The following is a 23,592-nucleotide window of genomic DNA, read 5'->3' as shown; positions in this document are numbered from 1 at the left end:
GGATAGCTGCGCTCCTGTTGTAGGGATAAACTTCAGTTAATAAACCTTTCAACTTACCCCGGTCTGTGGTGCTGTCATTTCGGGGGCAAGAATTGGTGACAAGCAAGCCAGACATTCCCAGCAAAGTTGTGAGCTAGCTTTGGACCCAGCTGCGTCGTTCACCAGAACTGGCAATGTTGTGGTGGTCTGTACTGGTGACTTGCTGAGGTTGGTCATCACGGCTGATATACCACCATGCTTTTTTGGTGATTGGTGTGCTGTTTCGGGGGTGCAAGAGTAAGGCACTGCCTCGTTGGTGCTGCTGGGAGGCTGCTGCCACTCGCGCTGCAGAGAGACAGCGCACCCCACTTGCCTGAGGCAATCAGGTGGGGCATGAGCAGTGCGACACAGGCCACAGGAAATTAGGTTTCTTATTTTGAGTGGTGCAGGTAAAGCAGCAAACATAATTCTTCAACAAAAGGAAGAGAGATTCAGAAGTAAATCCAAAACAGAGGTTAGCATAAGTCATTGCAGTACATAGCCATTTTTACCAAATGAAGTATACTATATTTTTAAATAAAAAAGTAGTCTATTCCATATAACAAAGTTATATAAGGTATAGGCAAAGTATGTAGTATTCTGTTTTGAATGTGGTTTCTTCAGCAATTAAGCAATTTTGATTCTCTGTAAGCATAGATTATAAAAAGGATCTAACCTCAACCCACCATTCAGTATTACATTCAGCACCAGGATGTCTCAATTCTTGGGCACTGTAAGGGGATGGTACAGGAGACCATGGATTTGTTTTTACTTTCCTCCTTCAAAAGTTAAGCACTGCTTACACCACATCTGTCCTGCCAAGAGATATGTTGATGGTGGAAACATATTGCTGCACAATATAGCTCACATCTGCGGGAAAGTTTATGGAATCATTCAATGGATGGATGGGGCAATTAGAGCAAAGTTGAGAGAGATGGACAGACACAGCATTCAGCATTTCTAAGGTATGCCCACATGCATTTTGATATCCTGCTTCTGCAGTTGATCTTGCATGTCACTTTTCTCTCCCACTTGGCACCTCCATCCATGTATGTTCCTTATCCATTCTGTAGTCCATTACTCTTTTCCACTCTTACTCATTTCCTTTTTATCCCTATGTTCCTATTCCAACCTCATCACCACTTGTCCTTAGCTCTTCCCATTTCCTCCAATTCTTCCACTTGATCCCCACCTTCCTTTCTTGTATTTCACTTCCACCACTCCCTCCTCATCCTCTACTATCCTCCCCGTTCTTTTCTCCAACACTTTGTTCTTGCTCCTCTTCCCCTTTCTTACTTTCTCTACTCTCACTTCCCTCCTAACTTTCTATACCTTCCTCTCCCTCTCTTCTACCTCCCACCTCCTATAACCTTGCTCCATCAACAGTCCCCATTCTTTCCCTCTACTTTCCACTCCCCCTCTGCTCTCTCTACAGCTCTCTTTTCTCTCTCCTCTTCCCTCTTTTTTACTTTCTACTCTGCTTTTAATCCTTCCAATCCTTTCTCCTCTCCCTCCCCCTCTCTTTGACCTCTCTCAAACTATTCCATCCTTGCCCTCTCCTATACTTCCTTATCACTCTCCCTCTGTTCTCTCTCCAACACTCACTTTACAACATTTAAATCTCCTTACGAGCCCCCCCGCTGCACCCCCTGCCGTTATTCAAAGTTGTCTTCCTTGGCCTCGGGCTGCTGCGCCTACTCATTCCATCTTGCCTGTTCCCCACACGCCGTCCTATAATACCACTGCCACGCTCCTTAATACCAGATCTGTCGTTAGCCATCAGCATGAGCTACACGATTTTCTCGACAGCCACAACCCGGACCTCTTGTTTTTAACAGAGACCTGGCTTAAGGCAGACTCCCTCCCCAACGTCCTAGCCGCACTCCCTCCCTCTTACTCCATCATTCGTGCGGATCGCCCGGAGGGCAGGAGAGGTGGTGGAGTAGCCCTGATAACACATACTGACTCCCACTTTCAAATACTCCCCTCTCCTCTTATCCCTGAGGTAGACTGCCTAATAATACGTGCTAGCTCTTACTCTACCCCCCTTACTGCTGTTCTCATCTATCGACCCCCTCACACAACTTCCAATTTTGTTTCCTGCCTTCAAGACATCCTCGCCACACTGGTTATTAACAACTCCTCAGTGTTGGTGTTGGGCGACTTCAATTTTTGGCCCAACGATCCCGCTGAAACCCCCCTTTCCAAAGAATTCACCAGCCTCATGACCAGTCTTAACTTTTGTCCCCTTGTTCACAGCCCCACCCATGCTCATGGCCACTCGCTCGACCAGGTTTGGACCCTAAATATCCCCACCACCTCTCCTGTCATCTCCCCCTGTTCTTGGTCGGACCATTTTTCAATCTCCTTCTCCCTCGCGCTAGCCCCAGTGCCTAAACCTCCTCTCCCAAAGAACACCTGGGCTAGAAAATGGGGTAAGGCAGACATGCCATCTTTTTGCTCATCCCTGGCCAACTCCTGCCCTGACCTCTCGGGCCTCGCCGCCCCGGACCAGCTGACTACCATCGATGGCTGGCTGACCCGGGCAGGCGATGATTTTGCTCCCCTGAGACGGATCACGGTGAAGCGTGCCCATGCTGCTAATCGCTGGTTCACCCCCGATCTTAAGGAGAGGAAATTAGCCGCACGCAGAGCAGAGCGCGCATGGAGAAGAGAATATAGTCCCGCCAAAAAAACCATCTATCTCTCTGTGCTCAAAGTATACAAACAAAGCATACTCGATGCCAAGACCCTGTTTTACTCAAACAGGATACTAGCAGCTGAATCTCAATCTAAAGAGATTTTTGCCACAGTACATGAGCTTGCCTCATCTAATAGAGCCACGGCCTCGATCCCCCCTTCTCAACCGCTTTGCGACTCCCTCAACGACTTCTTCGTTGACAAGGTCGCAACGATCAAGGCTAATATCTCCCCCCCTTCCCCCACCTTCACTAATCCCTCCCCCCCTGCCATCACCTCCAAACTCACTTCCTTCCCCCCTCTGACCACAGTTACACTTCCTTCCCTGCTCCAAAAGGTAAAGTCAGGTTCCCCCCTAGACTTTGCCCCTGCTCGTATCTTGCGAGAAGTCTTCCTACACTGCCCTACCCCTTCCCTTACACTTTTAAATGACTCACTCAAATCTGGAGTGGTCCCCACTGCCCATAAATTTGCGGCAGTCATTCCCATTCTAAAAAAACCCGGTGCCGACCCTTCATCCCCTTCCAATTACCGTCCCATTTCCCTATTACCCTACCTGGCCAAGGTTTTGGAGACCCATGTAACCAGCACCCTGAGCACCTATGTGGAAGCCAACCACTGCCTCTCCCCCCGGCAGGCGGGCTTTCGCCCCCTCCACTCGACGGAGAAGGTAGTGATCTCAGTGATGGACAGCCTACGCGAGGGCATCGATACCAACGTCCCCCAGGCCCTCATTCTTTTAGACCTATCCGCCGCATTTGACACGGTGGACCACTCCATCCTCCTCACCCGTGTCAAGGCGGCGGGTATAGAGGGCCTGGCCCTCACCTGGCTTAAGTCCTTCCTGAGTGACAGGGCTCAGGCAGTCCATCTTGCTGGTTTCACCGCTGCCTCTCGTAAGGTTGCATGTGGAGTTCCCCAAGGCTCTTCCCTCTCCCCTCTTTTGTTTAATTTATACATTTACCCCCTCATTTTTATGTTACAGCAGCTCGAGGTCACGGTGTTCAATTACGCCGATGACCTCCAGCTAATTTTTGACCTCTCCCACTCCTCTTCCTCTGCTTCAAATGTCCAATCCGTCATGCTGTTCATCCAGGATTGGATGAACTGCAACCACCTCAAACTCAATCCGGACAAGACGGAATTAGTCCTGACCAGAGGTGGTTGCAGTCCCTGGTCCCCCTCTCACTGGCCTTCCTCACTTGGTGTTCCCCCGCTCCCAGTTCCTAAGGTCAAGACCCTTGGCATCCTCCTGGATCCCTCACTTTCTGTTCACTCTCAGGTTAATTCAGTTGTTTCCTCCTGTTTCTTTTCCCTTCGAATCATCAGGAAGATTTCTCGTTTTTTTTCTTTACCCGCTCTAAAAATTATAGTGATGGCCATGGTGCTTTCGCGCCTCGATTATGGGAACATCATTTACAATGGCGCTCCAGCCTACGCCATTCGCCATTTGCAGCTAGTGCAGAATCAGGCTGCCCGCCTGATTCATGGCCTGCCTAAATACCATAGAGCTACTCCCCTATTGCAGGCCTTGCACTGGCTGCCGGTGAAAGAGCGTGCTCTGTTCAAGCTTGGCTGCACCACTTTCCAGGCTAAAACAGGCACTGCCCCGGAATTTATCTGTTCTGCCATCACCCCCTACATACCTGGACGAGAGCTTAGGTCTACTCATCAGGCTTTGCTAACCATCCCCCGCTTCAGCAAGAAAAAGACTGGCGGTACGAAATTTGCAGTGCTTGCTCCAGCATTTTGGAACTCCCTCCCCCCGGAACTCCGTATGTCATCTTCCTACACTGAGTTCCGGAAGGGTCTTAAAACTTTTCTTTTTCCCCGAGCCTACAATGCTTAAATTCCCCTCTGCTCCTGCCTGCTTCTCACAATCTAACAGCGCCAAGAAACCGCATGGTAAAAGTGCGCTATAGAAATGTTTTTAAATTCAAAATTCAAATTCACTCTCTGTTCTTTCCCTCATATCTTGCTTCCTTCCGTCCCTCCCTGTAACCTACCAAATGTTTGTGGTGCAGTTCTAACTCATCCCCTTCACCTTCTCCTTCTACGACTGCTCATTCTCTCCCTGAGTCTCTTTCTCCTACTCTCTAGTCCTCACTTCCCTCTCCTTTTCCTCCACATCCATTCCACTTCTTCTTAGCCTCCCTTCCTACCCTTTACCACCAATTCTATACTTCACTCAAGTTCTCATTGCAGTCTTATTTAGTTCCCTTTCTTCCATAATTCATTATGTGGTAACTATTACCAGTTTTATCATTATTGCATTGACCATCTAATTGGTGTTATTGCGTTAACTGTATGGCTTTTGCGTCGGTGCGGTTCTTTGTAAATCACTCATACCTTTCAGTGCTCGGCACTATATACAATTGTCATATAAAATAATAAATACATGGAAGGACGATGGCAGTAAATTTGACTATTCAAGCAGTCTCCATCAGCCCTTAGACTTCCAAGTTAGTTGCCTGGGATAGAATGCAAAATAGCGAGGTCACACACAGTTCAAAATATGTAAAATAATTAAAATTGATACTGCATAAAAATGTTGAAACTGCTTTCTGACATTGGCTGTCTTGGGAACAAGGATGAACCACAGAGTAGGAGCACCATAGAGGTTCCTTGCTGAAGAGATCTGTTGAATGAGAGAAGGAAAGGACAGTATAATTTGGAAGTCGAGGTAAACATGATGTGCAGGTACTCCGAGTGAGAACCAGCAACTTTGCATTACATTAACCAAGGCCAATCTCCCAGATAATCATACAACTAGCTGAATGTACTCTGAATGAATAATGACCCCCCCCCAAATAAAAGTAAGGTATAGCTTTGGTAATCAATTCCACCACATTTATCACTTAGGCTATGTCATTCAAACCACTATTCAGCATCACTGTAAATAAATTACCTCTTTCCAGTTCATATGGGCATGCCTCTTTAAGTATTTTCCGATAGTCGTAGCGAGAGATGGGTCGTCTGTTAGATGTTTTTGACGGGATATGCAGAGATTACTTTTTTCAAAAAGAGACGGACCTGTAGAACAGGAAAAGGCAAATAATTTGAGTCTTGAGAGTCAAGGTAAATTGAGAACTCTCTGAGAAACCTAGAGATGCTGGTGAAATGCTAATCAACTAACATTTTGTGAGATACATAGAAGCATGCACCCAAAATAATCACATAAATATTAAAAATACCAAGTTTAGGGGGATGTCGCCATACTGGCGAACAAGATGGCAGCACTGCGGCGAAGCTCAAATGGAGCTGGCTCTAATCCTGGGTCGAATGGGCCCTGCGGCTGCAGTGAGGAGTATTGTGGCATGGGGGACCACCCCCGCCACCTGCTAGCATCGAGGGCTGACTTTGGATGTTCCTGGAAACTGCAACACTAAAAGAAGCAGTCTCTGCAACTGCAGCATGCCTAAGAGAGCCCAGAGGCGCGGCCCGTGCCTTTGCTGCGGCCTGTCTTCTCCCTGTAGATACCGGACAGCTGTGAGGAGGCGTGACTGTTGTGCATTGCGGGGTCCCTGATCATCCTACTTGCGGCCCGCTGCGTGGTTCACAGCGTGTCTGGGCCTAGTTGGACCTCCCTCCTGAAGATCTTGCCTGCACAGCGGCCGCTCCGGGCTGCAGTTGAGGCCCCTTAGGACTATGCGGTAGTGGTACGATGCATTTCCTGCCCCTTTCAATTGCATGATTTGGCCTGGGTGCTTGCTGGAGGCATACTTAAGCTATGTCCTAGTCGGATGATTTTTACTGCTTCTTGCTGTTGCTGGTGGGATCCAGGTGTGACAACCCCGAGCCTGCTTGCCTCCTAAGAGGCCCCAACTGGGACTATTGCCCGGGGTGATGCCTGAGTTTACTGCGATCTCTACGCTTGGGCCCTGAGGCTGGGAGTTGACCTCGAAAAGGCCTGCATCCCTGGGCCCTGCTGGATTCTTTCTGCCCGCTGCACCTCTGGGACTGACCCGTGGCCTGTGTGTGCTGTTGTGGGTGGGGTAAGGCCTGTGCTTGCTTGACGTCTCGCCCCACTGGGTCTAATATCTGCAACCATCGTTTGGGCCCCTCTTTTGCCTACGCCTACTGCTGTGCTGTTGCTGCCAGGTCTGGCAATCCTTCCCCTTACCAGCGACACAGAGTTGGCCGCAGTCGCGCCCGTTATTGCCATGGTCTGAGGCAACCCTAAACATAGGAAGCTGCCTTTTGAGCGATCAAAACCTGCTGGGGGAGCTGAGACTGTGACCGACATGGAGGGGGGGGGGTGCGGCTGGGGGCCCTGCAATTGATCCACCAGCAGGCTGGAAAGAAATTATGGCTGACCTCAAAACGTGATTCCGTAGAATAGATGCACACTTTGACACCATCGCCACTCGACTGGACCACATGGGTGAGCATTTCAGGCCTTGAAGACACTACTGCCACTGTGGTGAAGCAGCTGGAACCTCTGGAGACATGATTGAAAGTGGTAGCCATTCAAAATGAAGCTCAAGAGACAAGGGTACGGCACAATAAACATCTGGATCCTCGGTATAGAGGACACAATGGGCACTGGCCATCTTGGATTCTTCGTTGAGCGCTTGCTCTCTGATCTCTTGGGTGGACATAATTTCACACCCATAGTCGTAGTTGAGCATGTGCACAGATCCCTAGGCCCCAGCCCGGTGCCCGAAGCCTCCTGTAGCCAATTTTTGCATGTCCCTCAATTTTAGGGATCATGATGTGGAGCTCTGAAGGACACAGGAATTCGGCCTGCTCCAGTATCAAGGTACTAGTGTCTCTGTAGTAAATTACTTGTCTACTATTCTCCACTGTACTGCTCTATCAGAATGTTCCATGACATCATAGAATGCCTGGGTGCCTCTCTGTGTTAGAGAGTCAGTTAGTCAACTCAGACTGAGCTGTTAGGAGCTTGCTCCTGGTGGGGCTATCTTTGTACCAACTATCTTCTCCTACCATCCTGACCACCTATGCTGGAACCAAGCTACTAATAAAGAAATAACCTACATGTACAGATGGACTCTGTATCTTCCTTTACAACAGTCTCCTTTTTTCCTTTACCAAACACAAGTTTACAGATGCTAAAGCTGTGCTACGCAAACTGGAACTCAGGTATGGAATCCAGCTCACCTCTGAGTGGGTGTTGATGGGAAGACATATTTTTTTTACACCCCAGCAGACATGATGATATTTTGCAAGCAACTCTCTATGAAGCGCACCTCTCTGGAATACGCTAACAATGATCGGGACCCACCGGACTCTCAAGTAGCTGCCAGCTTGGAACTTTTCCTGACAGAGTAGGCCATTCACCTGCAATACTTATTGACTGTGCTGTGGACCGACTGCATGGTGCCCACTTTGTCCCATTTGGCTTACTGCCACTGCTGACCAAAATATATCTTTCCGATATGACTGCCCCAAGGGCCTATCTCTGTTTAAAATGAGTTTTTTTCTGTGATATATCTGACATCAGAGCTACCCACTGTGGCGTTGCTACCTACCCCAGGTTTATACCGCTGATACATTTGGGGTTTTAAACCCGCGAACACTTTCTGACCACTCTCCTGTTGTGATGACACTATGCGACCCCACCTTTGGCAGCCTTGAGCGTCACTGGCGATTCCCTAACATGGCAATACGCTATTACTTCTTACACTCAGAGCTTCGTTCGACCATCTATTTAATATTTTGAGCTCAACAGGGACTCAGTACAATCAAAGGCTACCCTGTGGGACGCCTTTAAGGTATGCACCAGGGGCGTATGCATTTTTAAACATGCTGATATACTCCGCGATTTGCACAGAACACACTCACATTGAACAGAGCTAGCTGAGCTAGACCAAGCAAGTGCTCAACAAATCGCATAGGACCACCTACCCCAACTTGCTACTTTAATGGCCGAGTTTAGAGATGCTGCAGAGCATGAGGCTCACTACTTGGAAAAATATGCTAGGGCCCGTAGTTCTTGGGATTTGGAGCGGCCAGGACTTACACTGGCCAGGCTCCTTTGGTCCCTTGGAGGCACGTCATATATGTCTGAATTACACCTGGAGGATGGCACCTTCCTTTTCAGCACAGGGGATATGCAGGCGGAGCTCCTTCACTATTACGCCGATCTTTATACCACGCTTTAGGGCAATGACTACGCTGAACGAACGGCCTATTTGAACGTGATTGCCTTGGTGTGGCTCACCACTTTACACCAACAGTTTATAAGTGAACCCTTTACTGCTGAGTAGATAGTTCAGGCAATTGACTCCATGGAGTGGTGGCTCGCTGAGGGAGTGCTGCGGGGTGGTGAGGCAGGGCGGGGGAGAGGCAGGGTCGGGGGTAGTGGACTCGGACATACGACGGACAGAACTCAGAGTAAGGCTTACTCTACGTCCTGTCCGTCGTATGTCTGAGTCCGCTAACCCCCGACCCTGCCCCTCTCCTGCCCCACCGCCCTGTCGCACTCCCTTGGTGAGCCCCCACTGCTATACTGGTGCCTTTAACAAGGCGTACAATCATCTCTTAGCCCCACATTCCCTCACCTTCTATTCGGAGGCTCTAGAGAGGGGTGTTTTACAGCATACGCTATGGGAGGCGGTGATCACATTACTCCTGAAACTGGGCAAAGAAACATAACATTGCAGCTCCTGTCGGCTCTCTGTGGATGACATGTCACTATATGTACATCATCCCACTGAGAAATTAGCCCCAGTACTTAAAGAATTAATCCAGTATGAGGTATTATCTGGCTTCCATATTAATTGGAATAAGTCAAAACTATTCCCACTAACGGATGCGACTACTCGGGTGCACTGTGACTTCCCTTTGAAATGGTGCAAAAGCTGCGTTCGCTACATAGGAATCCATATTCACCGAGATAAGGTGCAGGTCATACGCCTAAACTGTGGTCCGAAAGTGGATAGGAAGTGGATAGGTTAATTTCACGAGTGGAGTGCTGGATCCGCCTCCCACTATCCATGGCGGGAGTCATAGCAATTATAACAAGCATTGGCATAGCCAATAGGTCTCGCCTTTGGGACCTTATAAGTGTTTAGCCATGCAACAGTTGCATAACTAAATACTTATAAGGTCCCAAAATCGAGACCTATTGGCTATGCCAAGCGGCCGTGCGGCCGCGAAAGTGATCGCGATTGCGATCAAACAACAAAGCGGCCGTCGGCCGCGAAAGTGAAAGTATTCGCGGTAAAGCGCGGCGCGCGCGCCCGCGCACATGCACTGTAGCTCTAGGCTGGCCTGGTAGCACTTTTTGGAGCCCTCTCAATAAGTCTCGCCAGACCAGCGCATGCGCTGGGTCAGGCGAGACCTAAAAATGGTAGTGCTCTCCTGTTGTTTTTTTTTCCAAAACATTCTGATACTCCTCACAATACTCCTCACAAACTCAATTTTTGCGACCCTGCGGACCGTACTGACACGGCTTGTATAGGCGAGTAAACAGCCTTGAATTGGCTGGAGCACTCTTGTGCTCCCCTATGAACGCGGGGGTTTCGCTGCATCGCCGAGTTGGTGATGCAACTCGCGCAAGGTAAATAGTTTTATTTATTTATTTGCTTACTTTACTCCGTTTCGTCGTATGTCCGAGTCCACTACCCCCTACCCGTCCCCTCCCCTGCCCCACCTCACAGCCCCGCAGCACTCCCCCTGCAAGCCGCCACTGCCTACAACCTCCCACCTCCTGCCAAAAGATATTTCGCAGGCACTGAGGGATTACCTACAGACACTGTCCACACCTGACTCCACCCAATAAAAAATGGGTATCCTCTTTGGGAATGCAAACACTCTACATCTGTTCTTTTTTTTCAGTGTGGCTGCAACTGGGTAGACCTTTAGGTATTTTTTTTATTGTGCTGCCAGGGGATGGAATGTGCTATTAACATGGTATGCATTGTTGCGTTTTCATTTATTTTTTTTAACAACAAATTTTATTTGGTTTTGCGTTTGAATGGCGGGCGACAGCCCAATAATGACCTGTAGGAGAAAATGACATAGTATCACGATAATTCCAGTGTTTATACCAAAATTAAACACCTGCCGAACATGCAGGGGATATAACTCAAACAGATTGCAGACATCGTTAGATCTCAAGATTTGAATAAACAATACATTAGCATAGAAGACCATTAGAAAACAGTGCGAGATAGTCCAGACATTAAACATGAAAGATGGGACACCTATCAGGGGTCTGTAGGCGGTAAAGGGCGGAGCTCGATCCCTCGGTATGACGCCGATCATGTCCAGAATTTCCTATGCTTGGCTGGGCAGCCTCGAGCTATAAATACTGCCATTTCGGCTCCCATACACCTGTCTAGTTCAGTCTTCCATTTACCCAGTGTTGGGGGAGATATCCCTTTCCATAATTGCGCTATGTCTCTCTTAGCAATAGTGAGAGCCAAGAACAGCAAGTGTTGCTTATATATATTGCCCCCAATGTCGTCCGTGCTATGCAAGAGGAAGAGTCGCGGGTCGAGCGGGAGTTCCCACGCTAACACCTCCTGGAGGCAGGATCTTATTCTACGCCAGAAGGGTTGCAAAGCTGTGCAACACTAAAATGTATGCAAAAACGTCCCCTCCCCTCGATTGCACCGCAGGCACATGGGGGATGGGATCACACCCATCCGCCAGAGTCTAGTCCGTGTATAATAAGCCCGGTGCAAGTACTTAAACTGTATCAGGCGGTATCTTGTAGAGACCGCGCCCACCGCGGGCTAGCTATGGTCTCGGCCCAGTCGTCATCGGTCAAGGCAGGGATGTCAGCTTGCCATGCCAGCCGTGTCTTGTTGAGTGGGCCGTCAAGGTCTGGTATATTTGCCTGATCTTGTGGAGGCCTAAGTCACTCATCAGCAGACGTCCCTCTAAGGGATGGATTTCTGGAAGGGTCTCCAGTGTGCGGACAAGGGGGGTAAGGGCATAGCGGAGTTGTAGGAATTTGTAGAATTGTGATTTATGCAATGTATACTCCGTTTGTAGTTGTTGATAGGATTTCAAGGAAATGCCCCATACCACATTGCCGAGGGACGATATTCCAACAAGGTCCCTTCCCCGGAATCCCTTCAGGGCGGCCACCGGACAAAGGTAGGTACCATGCCACAGTGGAGTTGCCCAGGTAAGCTTTCTGTTCCAACCCATCTGTCGGACTTTAGCACGCCAAAGTGACATTACGACTTTACCTGCTGGAGGCATGAAATCTAGGCATGTGGCACTGTACAGGAGATGTAGGAGGGGGGTCCGCTTCATTGCCGCGTGCTCAATCGCGTATGCCGGGTCCGTGGGGGAATTGTACCACCACTCGTTTACCACGAGCAGATGGGATGCCACGTAGTAGGAGTTGATGTCAGCCGCCGCGATGCCCCCGCATTACGTGAACTGCACGCATGTGCGAAGAGCGATCCTCACCGCTCCACCATTCCAAAGAAATCTGTTTTGTATGGTGTTGACCTGTGCAAACCAGGAGTGCGGGATGTGATAAGGGAAGTTTTGGAGGCGATATAATATCCGGGGCAGCGACACAATCTTAAAGATGCCCGAGCGTCCATATAGGGACAAGGGAAGGGAGGACCATACTGAGGTTTCACTGTTAAGGCTGGCAAGTAGCGGGCGATGTTATGTGCCCAAGAGATTTTGGGGCATGGTGACACAAAGATGCCGAGATATTTAAACCCGTCATTGGCGCAGGAGAGCTTCGACGCCCAAGCGTCACGTCCTTGATGGCCACACGCAGGAAACAGTACGGATTACGCTGGGTTCGCATGCAGGCCAGTAGTTCCCCCGAAAACCCTGAGGATCTCCAGGATGCAAGGCCCAGAGAACCAAGGGTCCGTGATGAAAAATAGGACATCGTCCGCGTATAAAGCGATACGGTCCGAGCGCGACTGTGACCATTCAAAGCCCTGGAGAACCAGGTCACTTCTGACCCACGCTGCCAAGGTTTCAACCACAAGAGTGAACAATAGCGGTGACAGGGGGCAGCCTTGCCTCGTACTCCTTTGTATAGGGAATGCAGATGAACGACTCGGCTTAAGGAAAGGGACTATTTCGGTGTGTCGCCAGTCCTGAGGCAATATGGCAGTCCTCAGCCTCCTAGCTCGCGGCCAGCAGGTGGGGGCCTAACACATATATATGGGGCCGTAGGAGTTCCACCGGGAATCCATTGGGACCGGGGCCCTGCCCCGGGTTAAGTGCATTGAGGGCTCCAGTGAGCTTGTCTATCGTAATCGGAGTCTCCAGTCGTTCGCGTAGCTGGACCGAGAGCCGTCAGGGCGGGATATCCCTATGGAATTCTACAATTAGATCGGCCGAGATCTGTTCGTGTCTGGCATATAGGGCCATGAAGTGTCGCACAAATTCTCCGGCCACCCACTCCGGCGATGTATATTGCAACCCATCCGCACCTCTGATGGTGGGGACTATCGCTGGAGAAGTATTCTCCTGACTGCCGGTGGAGCATTTTACTCGATTTGTCCCCCCATTGGTAAATTCGGTGTTGTGATGCCTCCCAGATTTCTCTAGCCTCCCCCATTAGATATTGCTGAAGTTCTTGTTGCACCTGTAGCAGGTTGCGCCGTGTAACTGGGCTAGGGTCTCTGTTAAGCTGCAATGCAAGGGCTGTCTGGCGCGAGTCTAAGGCCGCCATTTGCTCCCGCCGGGCACGTTTTTCATTGGTACGATAACTGTTCTCAGCTTAAGAGCTTCCCACAAAATGCATCGAGATAGAGCTGGAGGGGCCGTTGTGGTCCAGATGCGAGGAGATAGCTGTGCAGAGCATGTCCTGATAATCTGGGCACCAGAGGTGTCAGGGGGACATGAGCCAAGGAAATGGGGGTTTGTGAGACAGTGTGTGAAACAGCAGGGCAACCGTAGAGTGGTCAGAGAGCCAGCGAGGATGGTGAGTCAGGTGGGAGAAACGGTGGAGAAATATGCGGGGGACGAAGAAATAATCTAATCAGGATTGGGACCCATGAACTGAAGATGGGTCTGTGTAACCCTGCTCTGAGGGGTGATACTCCCGCCAAACATCAGTCCAGCCCAAAATGGATGCCAGGCCCCAGTTTAGTGGGACCTAACAATGGTTGAGGGTTCATACTGCGTTGTCGTTCTAGAGGCCCCATCGTGTCATTCCAGTCACCCCCTAAAAGTGTCAAGTCCTTGTGAAGGTCCCCCCAGACACTTGTGATCTTGTCTATGAAGGCGGTCCCTAGTGGGAGAGGAGCATATACACTGCTAAAAGTGACCAGTTCACCGTACAGCATGCATGTGACAAATAGAAATCTGCCTCCGGGGTCTATCTTGTGAGCAATGTGCTGGAACTGAACCCTGCGATGTATTAAAATGGCGACAGCCCGGGAGCCCCTGGTGAACCCTGCGTGGTAAATGTGATGGAAACCAAACCGGGCTAGGAATGGGGCTTTAGTACCCAGCAGGTGGGTCTCCTGCAACATAAGGATATCAGCCCCATACCTCTTAGCTTGACAGAAAACAGCACCCTGTTTCACTTTATTCTGGAGACCTCTAACAGTCCATGAAACCACTGTAAAGTCCCCGAGAGGGGTTGATTCACCTGGAGCCATCATCCTATGCCGGAGGATGTATAGCAACGCGGATATCAAGATCAATTAAGTATGTCTGCATATAACATATAAAAACAAACTAACACTACATTCCCATAATGTCCCACCACCCCCCACCCGACACTGCCGTGAACTAGGAGCATTTGCCGTGGCATGAGGCACAGCAGGCCCCCAACAGGGGAGCCACGAGCCCCCACACCAACAATACCCAACCCACCCATAGAACATTTGGAAAACAAAAGGGGGTGACCCTAAGAGTCCTTGGCCTGGAAGTCCCATGACCTAGCATCCACGCCCACTCAGAGGAAAGTGCTTTTGGAGAAACATTAATAAACAACGCTCAATGTCTACTTGCTGTTGAGAGTCAGTGGTGTGTCGAGCACATCAGGGGGACCGCTCTGGGCTCGTTGACAGTCTGTCGTATCCAGAGCCGTGACGTCTCTTGGATTTTGTTCGTCGGGACCTGTGCCGTCGCGATCCACGTGAGGAGTCTGAGTCCTGCAGCGATGGTGAGCCTGGCCGGAGTCGTGGGCGCTCCTCGACCCAGGCCAAGACAGCCTCCGGGTTGGCAAAGAAGAACAATTTGGAGTTAAAGATCACTCTCATTCTGGCTGGATAGAGGAGCATATATTATAAGTTCATGTCTCGTAGCTTACGTTTTGCCGCTGTAAAGGACTGGCACTGTTGCTGGACCAGGCGTGTATAGTCCGGACACACCATGATGGGCCTCGAGTCGTGTTGAAAGCAGTCTTTGCATGTCCTGGCATGGCGCAAGATGGCATCCCGGTCGACGTAGTTCAGGATTTTGGCAATTACTGGTCTGGGATTTTCACCAAGGGGAGGTTTTTGAGTCAGGGCCCGGTGTGCACGCTCCACCACGAAGCAAGTGGACAGCAGGTCTTTAGGCAGGAGGATCGTGAGCCACTCAGTAATGAAGCGGGTCATAGAGGCACCTTCGCATCCCTCCGGCAGGCCCACGAAGCGCAGATTATTGCGTTGCGCCCTGCCCTCTTCATTATCAACCCTGGAGGCTAGTTCCTCCGACACCACAGAGAGTTTGTTAACTTTTTTCTGTAGGGTGGACTCAGTGTCCTCTACGGCCGTGACCTTCGTCTCCGCCTCAGTGATGCGATCCACAGCCTTGCGGAGATCCTGGCGCAAAAAGGAAACCTCTGACCCCACTGTGCCAATCTTCGCATCCAACATGTCCCTGGCATTGTTAATGGCTGTGAGAAGGGCCGTATTGTCGGGCGTCGAAATCTCCCCCTCACCGCCCGCGGAGCCCCCGGTGGGCGCAGTGAAATGATCCAGGGTGCCCTGTTTGGGGCCAGCGCCGCCTGGCTTGTCCCTGCCCATCACGCCGGAGGTGAATGTGGTCACTATGCAGGGTAGAACGTCTGGGTCGTAGGGTACCTCCCCAAAAGGCCAAAGCATGAGAGTCACACAAGAGGGGAGGTGGGGGCCACTGGCACAACCAACCACAGTGCGCCGGTCTATGGGAGGTCAGGCCCCTTCACCACACAAGGCACAGCGGTCTCACCTTGCGAGTCACAGACAGTGCGGAGGTCCCAGGCTATGTAGCGAACTGGTGGCACACAGGGGTGATCTTGCCCACAGGATATGTCCCCATTCACATTAGGAGGGGGGGCCTCAGAGGCTGCCAGCAGGGCATTGAAGGCCACCGAGGGCTGGGCGGGGGGAAGGAGCAGCAGCCCCCCGCCACGCAAGCGCTCACCTCAAAGGGCCGCGAACAAGCCTCACCCGGCTCCAACACTCCGCCTGCGTGCTTCCCTCCGGCGGCCACTGCATGCAGGACACTTGCAGATGGTGCACCCGGTCTGTGCCGCCTGGAAGTAGGCGCCGTTAGGCTCACGCAGCGATTCCAGTCACCTCAGTCCGGCATTGATGAACGGCCACGGTCAAAACCACGGGCCACACAGGAAGACTGCAGTCGTGCTGCCGCGTCTGTAATGGCGGCTGGTGCTGGAGCCCCGAGTGGGGGGAGGGGGCGACCTTCACCTGCGCCCAGTCTGGGCACTCCTCCGATCCTGCGCTCGGAGGTGTTCAGGGGGACGCCAGATGACAGGAGCCCCGCACCTGGCCAAACGGCAAACCACCCAGACCGGTCCAGGCCTTGAGTCCTATTACGACAGGTCCACTCCGCGGCCCAGGCGCCGGAAGGGGAGTAGTACTGGTGCTGCTCCGGAGCACGCCTACTGGACACCGCTCTGCAATAAATGTGGTACCCCCGCAATCTGGGGCACAAGCCTTGCAGACTAAGCAGCTCCAAGTAGGATTTTGCAAGGATAATCACCGGATTTCGGCGTGGACGCTTGGAGCCCGGCTAGGCTACAACCACCATGTTGGCTTTCCAAGCCACGCCCCGCGTTTCAGTTTTGATGTTGTGTACACCATGCTTTGGTGAAAGTGCCACCTTCCATTTTTCTTTTGATGATACATCACTGTATGCTTTTGGTCAGTCTCATAACTTTAAAATAAAGTGTTAAAGTCACAAAGGAAAATTGGCCCATTTAAATTCATTTTCATTTCTTGGCACATCAAATATAAAAAGGCAATACTTTTTTTTACTTTCTTACAGCAGACATTTCTATTGTGTTAGTAGTGTATTGATTTTACATTTTGGTCCAGAAGGTAGACTTAATCTTCATAATCAGGAACTTTGTCTGGATAATGATCACTCCTTATCCTTAAGATGTCAAAGAAATCATTCTCATCTACCATTGTGTCTTCTGGAGCCTGATCATTTTGGGGATGACACATTTATTCATTTTGATCATTGTTCATCGCTCCATGTTTGGAAAACAGACTGGTCCTGACTGTGACAACTGCACTTGCTACGAGACATTATAGATATTTTATCACCAACCTGCTGAGTTCCTGTTTCCCATGCAAATAGATCAATGGCTTAGATCCATGTTGAATTCTGTTTTGTTATCCAGGCAGTCTTTGTAACATCTCCCCTTTTATCATAGTTGTTGACAGTTGCTGTTTCTGAGCTTCCTTCATCTGTGTGCTTTATTTAGATCTTAAAACTATCAAAAATCAACGCATAGCAGAGGTTGGTTAAAGTAATTCTCTCTGTGTTGTTGATTTGATAGGAAGTGCGTCTTGGACTGGTGATTGTTTTACCACTGGTGGGTGCTGCTGCTGCATGTGTTACTTGCCACCACTGTGCTCTTGAGAGGTTGATGAAGGAAGCACTTTGGTTCTTTATCCTTGAAGTTGCAATTTTTTTTCTTCTAGTTCAATTGCATTCCTGATAATCCAATTATTGTAAGTGGAGGCAACCAGTTCTGAAAAAGAAATGAAAGTTGATTACCCTTTTTTTTTTTACGATGGATCAAGTATAGTAGCTACAGTTATGATTCAGACAGCGCTGCCTCTTGTTGAAGCCTGAGCCTTGTATCCAGATAAAGGATTAAGATGTTGACCATGCCAGCTGTTTCATCATTGACACTAGTAAATGAGTGTTCATCTTACACAAATGGGCTTGCAGCAAATGCAACAATGGGATTGCTCGGCTCCTAGTACAATCCTCCTTGCTGACATCCTTGCTGTCTTCCCACATCAAAATCTCAAACAGCACTGGTGCTTGGATCAGGCATTTTATTTACCCCATTTGCAAACCTCATTATCAAGGCTTTGGAAGCCGTGTGCCCTCTACCTTTAGACATTTTCTGCTCAGACGGACGTCGCAGCATGTAGAAGGTGGATTTCCAACAGACTGAGATCTCCCGTATGAGGGCTTTTATGGGGGCCTTATTAACACATTAAATGATTGTCAACTGCTTCTAGGCTTTAAAGGAATGGCTAAAATGTGTGCAACTCATACCTTTGTGTTGTGGTCTACATCTATTTTGAAAAAGCCCTGCATAATTAGGTTAAAGCAATGAGCTAAATCTAGCATTCTGAAATATCCACTATCTGCCATGGTTTTGACAAAATAACTGCATTGTCACCGCTGAGACACCTTGACTGAAGCCATTCATAGACTTGAGTATTGAATTCTTCCAGGATGTTGGCAGCTGTGTGTGCTTTTTCCATACAAAACACTGAAACTGTTTTATGCTTGCTAATGCCTCAAAAAGGATCACCAACGATGGTGTCCAACATTTGCTTAACCCCTTAAAAGACACCCAGTGTGCAGTGATGCGCATGTAGTCTCTAGCCTGACACCTGGTGGGCAGGTCTGTAGTGAAATGGATGGACTGCACAGGACTTTCCTTAATTTTGTCTGCAACCAATTCCAGCAATTGATGGTACTGATGTGGTACAGCAATCGTTGAAAATACATCTGGCTTGAACAAAGTGCCTCCACAAAACCCACAAACACTTCTTCTTCCACCAAAGAAAATTGGAGGAGGTCCACATTAACATTTTGGCCAGTTTCACATTGAATACATGGAACATATTATGGGTCTGGTGGCATGGGGTCTCCTTCATGAACATAGCTTTGTTAGTGTGTTATTTTTGTGTGTTTTTTGTGGCACCTCAGGTGACCTCTGTTGAAGATGGTTGCTTGGACCCTTTGGGATGACCATGGTTTCTCTTTTCCTTGTGCCAAGCTGAGGATACTGCAGTCAAAGATTACACAATACAAGCAATAGTGCTGCTTCTTGTGATGAAGGCATCTTCTTCAGCACATTCTCTTACCTATTTAGGCTCTTTTCTCTTAGGAGCATCAATCTTTTTAGGTAGTGTTCCGACAAGATTTGCTGTTGATTTTTCGTAAGGGGCCAATCGGCCCCTGGTACAAAAATACTGACCTGATTTCCCATGGCACAATGGTCTTCAGTAAACTGTGCAGTCTGTAATGTGGTCCTCATTCAGCTTAAGTGTAAGGGGCCTGCCCTGCCACAAACATGAACTATTTTACAAGGTACTGAAATTAACTTACTTCATTTAAAAAATTGCAAAATATTGCAAGGGTGGATGATGCAGAAGAGGCTGCAGACAAAAGGTGAGTGATGCTTTCCCTCCAGAATCCAAACCCAAAATTGCCAAGGGTTCAACTAAGAACAGGGAGAGGAAGTTGATAACATAGTACAATACCCTCACTCTCTGAGGCACTTGCCTTGTAATACAAATGATAACAATAATAATATAATATGTACTTTATGCTGAAAAGGTTACCCAAATGGTCACCTTCACTGAAAATTAAACTGAAAAAGAATTTTCAAATTTCTTTATCATTGGCATGGCCATGGCCGAGAATGACCGTGTCGTAGCTGAGCTCCAACTGCATCGGAGCATAACCCCAGCATCCGTTCCAATATCCATATAAGAGGCTGGGTGTGTGACACCCCCGTGGAGGTCCACCCAAAGCAATAGACCCGCTAGAGGAACCGTGGGAGGCTCGGTTCATGTGAACGGCCATGGAGCCCTCAGTCGGACTGATCGGCGCCATTATCAGAAGCCGAGGAAGGGCATCAGCTCTGATCAAGCTGGGACCTACTTTGCTGAGTGAGAGGAGACTAGGTGCGAATCGGAGCCTGGGGGCGGACTGGTTTCTCCCCGGGAGTACGACGGCTGAGCCTTAGCGGACCCCGGGGTTGTAGAAGCCCCTTCGGAGGGGTCAGATGAGGAGCCCTGTGATGGTCCAACTGACATTCGGGCCGGAGCGGCACGAGAGACGTTCAGCGGTGCTTGAGTGGCAGCACATCAAGAAACAGGACCTCCCCCGACGAGGAAGGTGAGAGAGGCGCGGGGGGTCCTGCAGCACCCAATGGGGGGCAGATTGGTCCATGGAGAGGAGCCGTGGCACGTAATTATGCTGCAGCCTAGAACGGCCCGCGGGACATAACCGCAGCCGGCGGGTCATCTGGACATGAAGTCTTGAAGTAAACGCTGCCCCCTAGTTTATTAAGAAACCCAATCGCGGGCGGGGCAGCATTAAGGCCAGGACTACTTTGTGTGAGCCCTAGAATTGTGCATGGAGGAGGCAATAGAGCTTAGGCCCGGACTTTGAGGCGCTGAGGGGCCACTACCTACATCCACTGAGGGCATATTCAACAATGAGGCAGGACTCTGATCCAACGAGCGGCTCTCCAGGGTTGTCGGTCAAGGGTCCTTGTCCAGTGTGAGGATGGCCCAAAAGTAAATGTGGGGGCCCGGCCCGACATAGGAAAAGGAAAAGTGAAGGGAGCCTCACCCGGGTACCGCTGGAGGGTCAACTTTAGAGTACATCAGCTCCCAAATAACCTGGCCGCCAGTACACACGTAGATTTTCATATACCAGGAGTGGCATATTGGAGGGACATTATGACTGTGCAGGGGTGCTGCCCCCGGATTGTCTGACCATGGAGAACCCTCTACAAAATTATAACGCTTCACTGATTTCCGGTGAAATGGTGAAGCCCAAAAGTGCTATGACTCACCAAACAAATAAAATGGATAGCTACACAATCCCAAAACATCCCCGGACGGTGGGAGGAGAAGAGGCGCAGGAGCCGTCACTGGAAGCCATAATGGAAGCCATCAGAGATTTAAAGAGCATGCTGGAAGCCAAAATAGATACGGTGACCCTGGAGGTCAACCTAATCCGAGCAGATATGTCTAAGTTAAGGGAGAAGGTTACAGTGACTGAAACACATATCACCCAACTCCAGACTGCAACAAAACAACTTGAAGATCAGGTACAGTCATTAACTCAGCAAACTACAATCATGGCGGCTAAGCTGCAAGACTAGGAGGGAAGAGTGAGGAGGAATAATATTAGAGTGGTGGGGGTCCCAGAGGGGGCGGTGCCCCCAGCGTGGACCTATTCCTGGAGGATTTAATTTTGAATACATTGAAACACAAGAGACTGTCTACTTTCTTCTCAGTGGAGAGGGCCCACAGGGCGCAAGTCCCTCCGCCCAGGCTAGGGGCACCATGAGGACGATAAGTGTGAGTATCTTAAACTACCGGGACCGCGATTCAATACTGCACTCAGCCCGTGTGAAAGGTGATATTCAGTACCAACATGCACTGATCCGCTTCTTCCCAGACTTCACTTGACAGAGAAGGAGCTTTGAGCCGGTGAAAACAGAACTTCGCGATTGAAACATTAAGTAAATGATGCTGTTCCCAGCAAATCTCAGGATAATGGCAGATGGCAAATCCTGGGAATTCACCGCTCTGGAAGAGGTACGGAAATGGGTGGACGGATGGCGCTCCAAGGGCCCGAGCAATGGGAAGAGCGCCAGTTCCGCTCTGATACATGCAGAACATAACAGAAGGAATGGAGATCGATCGGATGGAGAGCGGTCTGATGGCCCAGCGACAGCTGAACCAGAGGCAGAGAGTAGAAAAGCGGCCTGAAAGTTGAGCAATTCAACAGAAAAGAAGCGTAAGGCCAAGGAAGGAAATAATATTGAGACTTAGCCAGTAGACAAAGGAGGTAGGTGGAGGATAATGGCCATTGACACTTGTCCCACTAGCTTCTCTATAGCAAAATTATTCAGAAAGGGATTGTAGACGAGTAGGGTGAAAAGATTCCTGCCCGTGGCCGAGCACCTCTCATCTTTGTTTGGAAAGTTGATTAAGGGGCGACACGCGCTCTGCAAGTAGACCAGTTGTGGTATGTTTTGCCCATTTAGCAGGGTAGGAGGGAGGGGGATGGGGTCCAAAGGTTGGGGGTTAAGATGTGGGTATTATAGGAAATTTTGTTCACAGTTAGTTGCTCAGGGTGGAACCAGAATTATAAATGTCTTACGAGTATTGAAGAGTCAAATAGGGATGGGTATGTCAGGAGCAATGGGAGGGAGAGAGAGGAAATTAATTTACAAACACAATAAGGAATCCTGAGGCAGTTCAGAAGGCGATGAGGATTTGGTCCTGGAATGTCAATAGCCTCAACAATAGCATAAAAAGAACCACAGTATTCCAATTCTTCAAACGCACTCCCCCAATATCGTCCTTTTACAGGAGACTCATCAAATGGGCAACCACTGCAAAGCCCTGAATAGATATGGTTATACCTTACTGGCACCTGCAGGATATACCTCAGGATCCAGAGGCACTGGCATTCTGGGGAAGAATTCCCTCCCCCTAATCCTGGACGGTTTATGGACAGACCCCTTGGGGAGATTTACAGTTATAAGTGGTCTGTGGAAAGGCAGGAGGTTCAATCCATGTTCCTTATATGCCCTCCCTGGGACAGCAGCCAGCGGCATTGAATGCCATAGGGTCGATGTTGGTCAACCTGCCAGAGCGAAGATGGGTAATTGAAGGTGACATGAACAATGTCAAGTCGCTCGACCATGACAAACAGGACCACTGTGGGAATGTCCCCGTACTATGGGCCAAGGGGATATATGGGGACATCACCACCCATATACTAGACAGTTCACATATAGCGCAACTTCCCACAAAAGTCTCTCTGGGCTTGACTGTATACTTACCCATACGCACAATCTAGGGGAATTGCATGGCGCAATGCATATTGCAAGGGGTGTGTCAGACCATTCCCCGGTGGAGGTGGTTTTACAGGGCCTGCATAGGGACAGAATGCTCACCCCGAGAAATGACCCCTGGCATCGTAAAGATCCCAAAACAAAAAAAGCAGTGCAGACAGGGACAAGACAATTCTTCAAGGAAAACAGGGGCTCGGTGACATCGGCACTGACTCTTTGGGAAGCCTATAAGGCTGTAATTAGAGGCCAAACCCAAGCATTAATTGGGGTAACGAAAAAGGAAAATAAACTGCAATGCCTAGCCCTGGAAGATACTATCTCTAAGCTGGAGGCACAAGTGGTGGAGAAAGGGGTTGAAGATGCAGAGCTACAACATAGGCTGGGGCGCCGGTAGAGAGAACTAAGGGACATGGTGGAAGATAAAGCCAGACTACAGGCAAAAGCAACAAAGTATAGATTATATGAAGTAGGCGATAAAGCATCCAAACTCCTAGCCTGGTTAGAAAAAAGGACAGGGCCGAAGTTCCACTACAGGCAGTGAGATAGCTGAGGCCTTTGCCTCGTTTTATGAATCCCTCTACTCTTTGGTTCTTTGGTAGATTGGAAGTCGGAGGAAGAATGTTCAGAGTTTCTCTGGGACATACAACTACCAACACTGTCCACAGAGCTGAGTGAGATGCTGGAGGATGACCTCTCGAAAGAGGAAATCAAAAGTGCGTTGCGTACTGCAGTCAGGAGAGGCAGTGGGGCCAAACGGCCTACTATTAGAGCTATTTAAATGCACACTAGCTCACATGGCTGAGCACCTCTACAAGGTGTTATTTGAGGCGCGGGAGGGGGGCACTCCCACAGGTTCAAAGAACGCCCCTAATCATGGTAATACTAAGGAG

At 49.5% G+C, this 23,592-nt stretch overlaps 1 long non-coding RNA gene across 1 annotated transcript in view; it reads right to left on the bottom strand.

The window, feature by feature from the left end:
• Nucleotides 1-5,636: 5,636 nt before the first annotated feature.
• The window catches only part of LOC146830866 (uncharacterized), a 29,601-nt gene continuing 11,645 nt past the window's right edge, over nucleotides 5,637-23,592 (bottom strand). The window contains exons 2-3 of the long non-coding RNA XR_014961202.1: nucleotides 17,173-17,599; nucleotides 5,637-5,751 (exon numbers count right to left, since the gene is read on the bottom strand). This is a non-coding gene — a long non-coding RNA (uncharacterized LOC146830866). The remainder of the gene's footprint in view (nucleotides 5,752-17,172; nucleotides 17,600-23,592) is intronic.

The sequence above is a fragment of the Triturus cristatus genome, chromosome 5_1 (assembly GCF_964204655.1).
Source record: "Triturus cristatus chromosome 5_1, aTriCri1.1, whole genome shotgun sequence".
In the NCBI taxonomy this organism is placed as follows: Eukaryota; Metazoa; Chordata; class Amphibia; order Caudata; family Salamandridae; genus Triturus; species Triturus cristatus.
The sequence above is the reverse complement of the archived record's forward strand: the minus strand, read 5'-3'. Positions and strand labels throughout refer to the sequence as shown.